The sequence below is a fragment of the Lygodium microphyllum genome, chromosome 21 (assembly GCF_053477565.2).
Source record: "Lygodium microphyllum isolate KBCC chromosome 21, Lygodium_microphyllum_v1.1.10, whole genome shotgun sequence".
Taxonomy (NCBI): Eukaryota; Viridiplantae; Streptophyta; class Polypodiopsida; order Schizaeales; family Lygodiaceae; genus Lygodium; species Lygodium microphyllum.
This window is the reverse complement of record NC_141155.1, coordinates 119,767,788-119,777,805: the sequence shown is the minus strand read 5'-3', so window position 1 is coordinate 119,777,805 and position 10,018 is coordinate 119,767,788. Positions and strand designations below refer to the sequence as shown.

Sequence of the window (10,018 nt, the reverse complement as noted above, 5' to 3'; positions counted from 1 at the left end):
TAGACATGCTAATATCAAACAAGAAATTGCACAATAAATTTTTAACTAGAAAATTATACAGAGAATGTCATCATTTCTAAGTAAGGATCAATAACATACATCTAATGATCAAAATATACTAAAAAAATTAAGACATCAACATCTACTTCTAGCAACCAAAAGAAAAATGAAAATAATTTTAAAGGAGCATAGAATTAAAAACTAATTGAGCAACATGTGTGTCTTGATTGTTTTGTCCCATAAATCTCCAATATGTTGCAAAGTAATAAATGTTTGTCTACCCTCTTCTCTAAATTTCAACATGGGTGGCCGATAGATATCATCATATGATGGTATGCGTATCACTCCTATTGATACTCAAGTGATCAAATATCATTAGTTAGTATAACCATTTCAAAAAATGACTCATTATCAACATAAGAAAGCTGGTAATACCTTATTCTTGGCTTGAAGAAGTGTTAAGGCAAGCAATCTCAATGTCTTCCTTTCTTGCATTGTCTCTTGTGTCATCTTTAGTAACTTGTTTACCTATATATACATAGAGTTAACCAAAGCTCACGATAATACAAGGTTATGAAAAATTTCAGTAACACAAAAGAAAGTAATTAGATATTTTGTATCAATTTGGGTCACCAAATTTGTACAAGTTTTTGATCCTTAAAGTTGGTACCTGCATCTTGACTTGAAGAAACATTATTGCGAGTAACCTCCTGATCTCCCTTTCTTACATTACCTCTTTTCCCACCTTTTGTTGTTCTTTAATCTATATTTATATATATACACACAATTACTCAAAGTTTAAAAATATGAATAACTATGAACATTTTAAATTAGACAAAGAGACTAATTAAAGCTAGTTAATCTCAAAATGAATCACCTAATAAAGCAAGATGTAAAATATGTACAAATTTTAATTTTCAAAGTTTAGTAGAAATAAAGACATATACCTGTATCGTGATTTGAAGAGACATTAGGGCCAATGATCTCCTTAGCTTTCATTGTTCCATTATCTCTTGTACCATCATTTGTGATTTTGTTACCTTTATGTACACATAATAAACCAAAGTTTAGAAACATAAGAGAAATTTGTAAAACATCAAAACACGCATTTGTAAAACATCAAAACATCAAAACACGCATCCCTTTTTTGCCCTGTTCTTTACACCATCTGATAGTAAATTGAGCAGGTGAAAACAAGGAATTCATTGTTCATACTTTTATGGGCTCACCAACTTCTCCTTCTGGTTTGAAGCATCTTACAGACTTCCTGTTGAACAGTGCGCGAGGGAGACGAGGAATAGAGGAAGAGAGAAGAGAAGAGAGACACGAGACACCGGAAGTGGAACCCCAGAAGTGCATCAAGTGAGCACACATTAGCTGCAACATCGGCTCCTTAGCTAGAATAGATAAAACATTAAGTAGAATAAACATAATCTTGAACAGACGAATCAACTAAAAATAGACAAACAACAACTGGAAACAATGAAACATGAACTAGAACAACTCAACAGCTGGAACATTTCAACAGCTGAAATAAGAATGAAATAAAATATCATCCCATCAACTCGAAACATTTCTTATAAGCAAAGCGTGGAATAATTTCAACGCATTAGCTGTAATATAGATGAAATGATATGAAACATAGCATGAAGAGCCAAAAATCAACTGGAAGAAAGAAACATTTAGAATAATCAAATGATGAATAAAATACTGACAATCATCAGCAAGAGCTCATCAGTTTTCTTACTGCTGCTCAGAGCCCAAGCAAACATCTTGTTGGCCTGCTCTTTATCATTCTCAGTCTGTCATCTCCTGGTTGTGAGCTCCTGTCAGAGTCTGACAGGAGACAGAGGAGCTCTGTTAGTTCGTTTAGTGGCTGTCCTTGTCAGTCTGCAACCTTTGGGAGTCGTACAACCCATACTGGGCTGTTATTCTGCAGTCGGCCTAGTTTCTGGGCAGGTCGGCCAGATCTGGCTGGTCGGCCAAATCTGGCCAGGTCGGCCAGATTTGGCAGGTCAGCCAGTTTACTGGCTTGGGGGCTATATATAGCAGCCCCCCAGTCATTCCAACATTGTACTCTGCAGGTTCAGCATTGTCTCCATCATCTCCGTCTCCGACATTGGTGCTGCCATTGCTTCCAGTCTGTTCTGGTGCCCTCACTGACGCTCCGGGCTGCGTGCAAGGACTGCTCTGTCCATTTCAGTGTATTTAGCATTCATCTCAGTCAGTGCAGACTTTCTTCCTTCATTCTTTGCTTTCTCTCTCCTCTCCTCTATGTTCCTGTTCCTCTTCCGTTGCACACTCTCACATGGTATCATCGCCTGATTGAGAGCACGGAGGACATACCCTCAGGAGTGAGATACCTTACTACTGCTGCCATCTAATCAACAACTGCCAGGCGACTTCTTCAGGAGGCCTTTCAACCTGCATTTTCCTATCCACGCTGTCTACAGAGGCTGCCACGTCATCTAGCGACACAGAAACCCTGCGTTTTCCACCAGGCTGTCCCTCCTTCTGCTGGGCGACCTCTCTACAGGCTGCGTTTTGTTGTTCTGCTGGTCGCTACCACTCCAGGCGGCACATTTCCTGCTGGCGACTTCTTTTCGGGCTGTTTCCTGGTGCTGGTGGTCTCTTTTCTGGTGGTCGTCATCAGTTATCTTTGCTTGCAAATCCAGGTGTTTGTAGGCATTCTCTCCCTGCGTCTTGGTGGTTGGTGACCACATTGCTGGTCATATTTCGACATCGGCACAACTTTCTTTGGTATTTTGCAGATTGGAAGATGTCTTACCAGTTTTCAGGCTTTGATGACTCGGAGAATGAACTTCTTTCTCATCATTCCTCTGAGCGGAGGCAGGATTATCATGAGGTTCGACGTCGGGAAGAACCTCCTCACACTCGTCCTTCTTCAATCCATGCATCTCAGAGGGTTCCATCTACCGCGAAGGTTTCTCCAATGAAGACTGCTTCAGATGTGCGGATGCCTTCCTTGATTCCCTCTATTCAGATGTCGATTCTCCCTTCCTTTCCGAAAGAAGATAAGTTGGATGGTTCCAACTACTCCCTCTGGTCATGCAAGGTGGTCTACATCCTCGATACATTTGACCTTTGGGAGCTTGTTTCTTCACCCATCGACCGTCCCCCCGTGGATTCGTCCGATGGCACCTCTATGGACCGTGCAGCCTTATGGGATAGGCTCAACTCTCGAGCCCGTTCCTTTCTTTTTATGAGTCTCCATGATTTTGTTCTTATACATGTTCACAGGTTACAGACCGCGGCGGAAGTGTGGACGAAGCTTGCGTCTTTGTATCAGCACAAGACATTTGCCCACAAGATTTCCTTGGAGAAGAAGTTGTGGATGCTCAGTCTTGATGATTCTCCTTCCATGAAGGAGCACATCACGAAGTTGGAGGATATGCGAGGCGAGTTAGCCTCTCTTGGTCATCTGATATCATCTGAGGATATGGTGATGATTCTGTTGACTCAGCTGCCATCACCCCGTTATGATGTCTTCTATACTAGCCTCATCACTTTGAGGACCCGTGAGACACTCCTATGGGAGGAGCTTTCCCCGCTTGTCTTGGAGCATGACGAGCGACTCAAAGAGGTGGGAGCCAGTGGCTCCACCAAGGCATTTACGGCCGGCATAGGTGGCGGCAAGAAGAAGAAAAAAAAGAAGGAGAAGGCCAAGGACAAGGAGGAGGAGGACAAGAAGGATGCGAAGGAGAAGAAGCCCAAGTGTCCCCATTGTGGGAAGGGCACTCATCCCGAGGAGAAGTGTTGGCAGAAGTATCCCCATCTGAAGCCTAAGGAGAAGGACTCGAAGGCGGCCCCAACCACAACAGAATCTGCGTTTGTGCATGTCTTTGTTGAGGAGGATACAGCCCTAGCTTCTACCACACAGGAGAAGCCTTGGCTCGTTGACAGTGGAGCATTTTCACATATGACCTTCCGTCAGGATTGGCTTCAGGATCTTCGTTCCAGAGGGGGTACCGTCACCATTGGTGACAATTCTACAGTCCCTGTTTGAGGCGTGGGGACCTTACCTATGTTTTCTGACAGGCGGTCTTCCTGCGCCAAAGATCTCTATGTCCCTGATTTGGGTTTTAATCTATTATCTGTGCATGGCCTTACTCAGCTAGGTACCCGAGTCATTTTTACACAGGATGCAGTCACATTGGAGGATGCTTCTACAGGTGATGCTCTTTGGACAGGTACACAGGAGGGTGGGCTTTATATGCTCACAGCCTTGGCTGCACAGACTTCCCATGAACTTGGGCTGCTTTGGCATGCTCGGTATGGTCATTTGAACCTCAATTCTCTTCGTCGGGCTTCTAGGAGGAAGATGGTGGAGGGACTTTCTGATTTCCCTCCTCTTCACACTTTGTGCCCTAGCTGCTTGAGGGGCAACCAGCACAAGCAGCCACACCCTCAGGTTGCTTCTAGGAGGGCTACTTCTCCGCTTGAGTTGGTTCACACCGACCTTTGCGGACCTATGGGCACAGCCTCCCTTGGGAAGGCCAGGTATTTGATGCTGATTGTGGACGACTTTAGTCGCTATGTGTGGCCTTATTTCTTGGAGTACAAGAGCGAGGCGTACTCCCGTTTCTATGAGTGGCACGTGTTTGTGGAGACCCAAACAACTTCCAAGGTTCGTGGCGTTTGAGCTGATCACGGTGGCGAGCTCACTTCTCATCTTTTCTCTCAGTTTTGCAGGGATCATGGTATTCGGGTGGAGTATTCCCATCCGAACACACCATTAGAGAATGGTGTGGTGGAGCGTGCGAATCGGACCATGGTGGAGATGGCCCGGGAGCATAGGAGTCTTCCTCATTTCCTTAGGAACATCTTTGTACGCTTGGCCTCCAGATCATCACGAAATCGCTCAAACTCTCTCTCCATCTGCAGTTTCATCTCTTCTAATCTACGAAAGCGCTCCCCCAAAGTGCAGATCACAGAGACCAATCTGAGAAAGCACTCCCCCAAAGTGCTGTCAACTGGGGGTTGTTTATGCCGCAAGCTGGACTTTGAAGAAGTCCTATGGTTGAGGAATCTGTCCATCTTGAAAGCCTTCGCGGCCTCATAGTCTATACTGCGGCTGCGCTTCTTGTGGAGAGATGTGTAAGAAGTATCATGGTCATCCAGAGACTGGTTGCGATACCAGCATTATCACTTATGGGACCATATGCATCTATGGCTAGACAAGTGGCAATAGTACAAAGCATTCCAAGAGCTGCAACTGTGATCCCATACATGGTTGCTAGGGTATGGCTGACATAGATGACAATAGCAATAGCAAATATTGGAACAATTACAGACTTGTAGCCAAGTGCCAAACCAAAGATGACATTGGTAGCAGCTCCTGTCCTACAAGAATCAGCAACATCCTGGACTGGTCTGTATGTATTGCTGGTGAAATACTCTGTAACATAGCCAATTACCAACCCTGCCCAAAGCCCTACTCCAATGCAGAAAAATAGTTTTTAGTTTTGAACCATCTTTGCACCACCGTTAGGATCATATATGTAAAACGTGGATGGTAGTGCCAGTCAACAAACAAAAGCTGCACCGAATGTCATTAAGATGGTGGATATCAGCAACTGTCTCTTCAGTGTAGATTCAATATCCCTTAGATTTGAGATCTCAAACACATCAGTTGCGAACGAGTTGTGATGAGGCACACCACAATGCCCATAGAGCTAATGAGTAGAGGGAAGCACATAGCAGTGAAGTCATGATTTGTGCCAAATGATGACATGGAAGCCACAATAAGAGCTGCGCAAGAAGCTTCAGCAAAGGAGCCAAACAAATCTAAACCCATTCCAGCAATATCTCCCACATTATCACCCACATTGTCAACAATGATCGCTGGATTTCGTGGATCATCCTTTGGGATATTCCTTTCTACTTTTCCAACAAGATCTGCTCCAACATCCACAGTTTTGGTATAGATTCCACCTCCAACCCTTTCAAATAGAGCCACGAATGAGCATCCAAGCCCATAGCCAGTGATGGCCTCAAAAAGGCCCTCCCAATCATCCTTGTAATAAAGCTGGAACAGTTTTATAGTGATGTATAAAACTATGAGGCCATTAGCAACAAGTAAGAAACCCATCACCGAACCTGATTGGAAGGCGATTTTGAATACTTTGCCTATCCCTTTTCTGGCTTCCAAAGTTGTGCGAGCATTCGCATATGTTGCGATCATCATGCCCAAAAATCCTGACACTATGGATGTCAAAGCTCCCAATACAAATGCAACTGTAGTGAAAATCGTTGTAAAGAGAGCTGGGGCACATTCCTGCTTTGGATCGTATCTGCAAGGCTGGGGCTTAGTACTAAACCCCTTCACAGATCCCAGGAATAAGAAAATGACAGCAGCAAATATGCCCATGAAAATGATAGCAACAAATATGCACATGTTTGAGCCCCATGCATGCATGCCTCCCTTCCTTTTTTTTGAAATGCAGATCCTTGCTGCTTCACCCACAATGTTGTCCCTAGATGCATTTTGTGTTTACAATTACCAATGATATCAAAAGGCTCAAACATGTACATAGCGAAAAAAGCTCAAAGCAACAAGAGAAGACCTACCATTTTTAGTAAACTTCCTTCCCTTGATCCTAAAAGCATTGCAATCTCCCAAAGCTCCACAACATAGATCTACTCTGCTGGTTGTATGCTTCAAACCCTGTAGTCCTATCCACAACAAGACAAATAATGAAATGATATTTAAATTATTTGCTCATGGAACCATATTGTATCATACTTACTAATGGGGATAAAAAGATGCATCAAAAGCAGGATAAGCTTCCTCCTTTCCTTATCATATCTTTTTTTAATGTTTTGTATAACAACCCTCAACCCATAACCCAGAAAGCTTTTTACTAAAAGAACAAGAAACCTCCATTCCACTTACCTCGGAGCCTTCAGATTTGCTGAGTTATCAACTTGAACATGTCTAGCAACAGAAGATACCAAATTGAAGTTATCCTGCAAATTATGCAGATCATCATCACCAATCATGCCTCTTGATCCACCCATCTTGTTGAGCTGGAGCACATGCTCTTAACCAACCAGTGCTACCTAGGCTTGATCCGCTAAGTAGCATGGATGTCCATGGACAATTTAAGGATATGCTAATCATACCACCTGACCTTGAAATATCATCTTGATTCACTTGATTCATGATATGGCCAGGTTGATCAGATGGATGAGAATCCTTTGCAGTCATGTTGGCCTGTGTGAAAACCGAGACACACTGAACTTGAATGCAGGAGTTGTACTGCTTACAAGCTAAGGTCCATATAGTAACAACATGCAGAAGTTGTACTGTTATTATGATATGAGACTGCCTCTACATACATACATGCAATTTTACAAAAATTATTACATTGAACTTTCAAATCTCATGGGGGTTGCTGAAGTTTCAAATCAGAGCTCTTTTTTGTAAAAAAATTTGCATGCCTAGGTGTATTCCTTGCTGTAGTACACAGACCTGCTGCAGTACACAGATTCATTAATGTACACATGATCTTAGCTACTGTTAATTCCAATACAGAACCAGATATCTAGACCTCTGATTCATTTGTTGCTATCGACAAGCGTTTTGGTTGATGTATACAAAGCCTTTTCTCATATAAATGCTCACAGACCTGCTGTAGTACACAGATTCATTGTTGTACACATGATCTTAGCTGCTGTTAATTCCAATGTAGAGCCAGATATCTAGACCTCTGATTCATCTGCTGCTATCGATAAGGATTTTGGTTGATGTATACAAAGCCTTTACTCATATAAATGCTCACAGACCTGCTGCAGTACACAGATTCATTGCTGTACACATGATCTTAGCTGCTATTAATTCCAATGTAGAGCCAGATATCTAGGCCTTTGATTCATCAGCTGCTATCGACAAGGATTTTGGTTGATGTATACAAAGCCTTTGCTCATATAAATGCTCACAGACCTACTGCAGTACACAGATTCATTGCTGTACACATGATCTTAGCTGTTGTTAATTCCAATGTAGAGCCAGATATCTAGGCCTTTGATTCATCAGCTGCTATCGACAAGGATTTTGGTTGATGTATACAAAGCCTCCGCTCATATAAATGCTCACAGACCTGCTGCAGTACACAGACTCATTGATGTACACATTATCTTAGCTGCTGTTAATTCAAATACAGCCTACCCTACAATTCAGCACCAATGTTGCACCAACTCTTCTCACCATTGTAGAACCTGTTAGGACAAGAGCAAAAATATTATCCCATGATTAGGATGCACACTTGTAGATGGGTATAACCAAAATGGAAAAATTTGTGAATTCATATCAAGATTTTGGATTTATAAATTTGAATGAAGCAATCAAGTTATAGTTGGGACATGCTAGGCAATCTTCAATAAGAAGAGAAACGATGAATCCAATCGACTTGAACTCCCTTAGTTGCTAGAAACTACCACAAGCTTTCAGGATGCAACCACATTGATATGCAAAATCTCTCTGCACAAACGCATCGCGTTCAAAACTCCCTTAGTTGCTGGAAACTGCCACAAGCAAAATAAAGTGTGACTCATTGTATTATTCAAAACCATGTATTATTCAAAATAAAGTGTGACTAATTGTGGGTGTACACTCAAGCTCCAAAGCAAAAGCATCGTGCATAAGACATCAAAGTACAGCAAAGTATATCTTAGAGTCAAATATTCTGAGGAAATTCTTTGGCTATATGGAGCTTCCAAATTCTGATGTGCAATCAAATGCTGCTGCAACATTCAAGGAGATTTTGAGAGTTTTGGTAACAGCTGCAAATGTCCATCTTGTTCATATGCACTATAGCAGTGATGAACTCCATGTAATCTATGGTCCATTCCCATCAACATCTACCGCTTCCATCAACTCAAATAGAGGTTTTCTGAACAGCTGGATTCTTGTCATTCAAGGTCCATCATATATATTTCAGATACAAGTCTTCAATGGACCAAGGTCCTCATCCCCAAGTAATTGATGTCTTAGAAGATGTTTGAGAAGACCAATAGCACTTACAGCAACTGAAACATCTATGTCATCTGCTAGTTCAATCATTCGACTACAGAAACATTCGGTGAACAGACCCCCTGTTTGTGTTGCTTTTTCTTCCCCTCTTTTTCCTGTGGTTATCTGAGAAAATTAATTGCAGCAAGCCCTGTCTTTTTGAGCAGCAGGTCAAACGAAGGGGCAAAGAATCCAAGGGATGGATTAAGTGGCCACCCAAAACATGAGATCTAGTATCAAGTTATATGGTCTTCCTTCTCAATAGCAGGTTCTCTCACACTCTGTATATTCATTCCACTTCTGTCCTCACCTTCACAGTCCAGCAATCTCCTTCCCCATTATCAAAGGCATCTACTACTCCAATGTAATTCCAATTCTTTATTATATTGTATGGCCCATCATGAATCTGCACTTCAATAGTGTATCCACCATTGTTGATAAGAAATATGATATTGTTCTGTCCGCATCTGATCATAGTTGACACATCCTAGGCTGTGACCTGGAAACTACCATCTCCAATGCATGCAATGACACGCTTATCTAGGACTACTTGTGCATAGCCCAGTACGGCACCCACAGACCAGCCTATAGAACCATATTAAACACAGGCAATCCTTCTTTTCTCCTTCAGCCAGCAGCAATGGCTTCAATTAATTCCTCTTCTATAGGTTGGGAGCCCAAATTTTCTGTCCTTTCTGCGAGTCCTATCAGTCTCGATACAAGCAACAGCACTATTACATGCCCTTGCACCCAATGGAAGCATTTCTTTGATTAAATCATGCTTTTCTATCAATGTAAGCTGATGACTGCCACCAGTTTCTTCAATGCTTTCCCCTCTGATTTCTGGCTGAATACACACATCGTCTCCTGCTCCAGATGAGGCATCACTTGTTGCCATGTCCAGGCCATATTTGTTATCTCCTATCGAAACATCTTTTACCTTTTCGATAACACATATTGTACTCTTTCTGAATATGTTTCTAC

The 10,018-nt window shown here is 42.3% G+C and overlaps 1 long non-coding RNA gene across 1 annotated transcript; it reads right to left on the bottom strand.

Annotated features, from left to right (window-relative positions):
- Positions 1-244: 244 nt before the first annotated feature.
- LOC148018489 (uncharacterized) lies at positions 245-7,021 on the bottom strand. The gene is made up of 5 exons (XR_015687758.1): positions 6,917-7,021; positions 6,592-6,696; positions 671-763; positions 436-528; positions 245-347 (listed from the first exon to the last, which is right to left on the bottom strand). It is a non-coding gene; the product is annotated as an uncharacterized LOC148018489 (long non-coding RNA).
- Between the last annotated feature and the right edge of the window lie 2,997 nt (positions 7,022-10,018).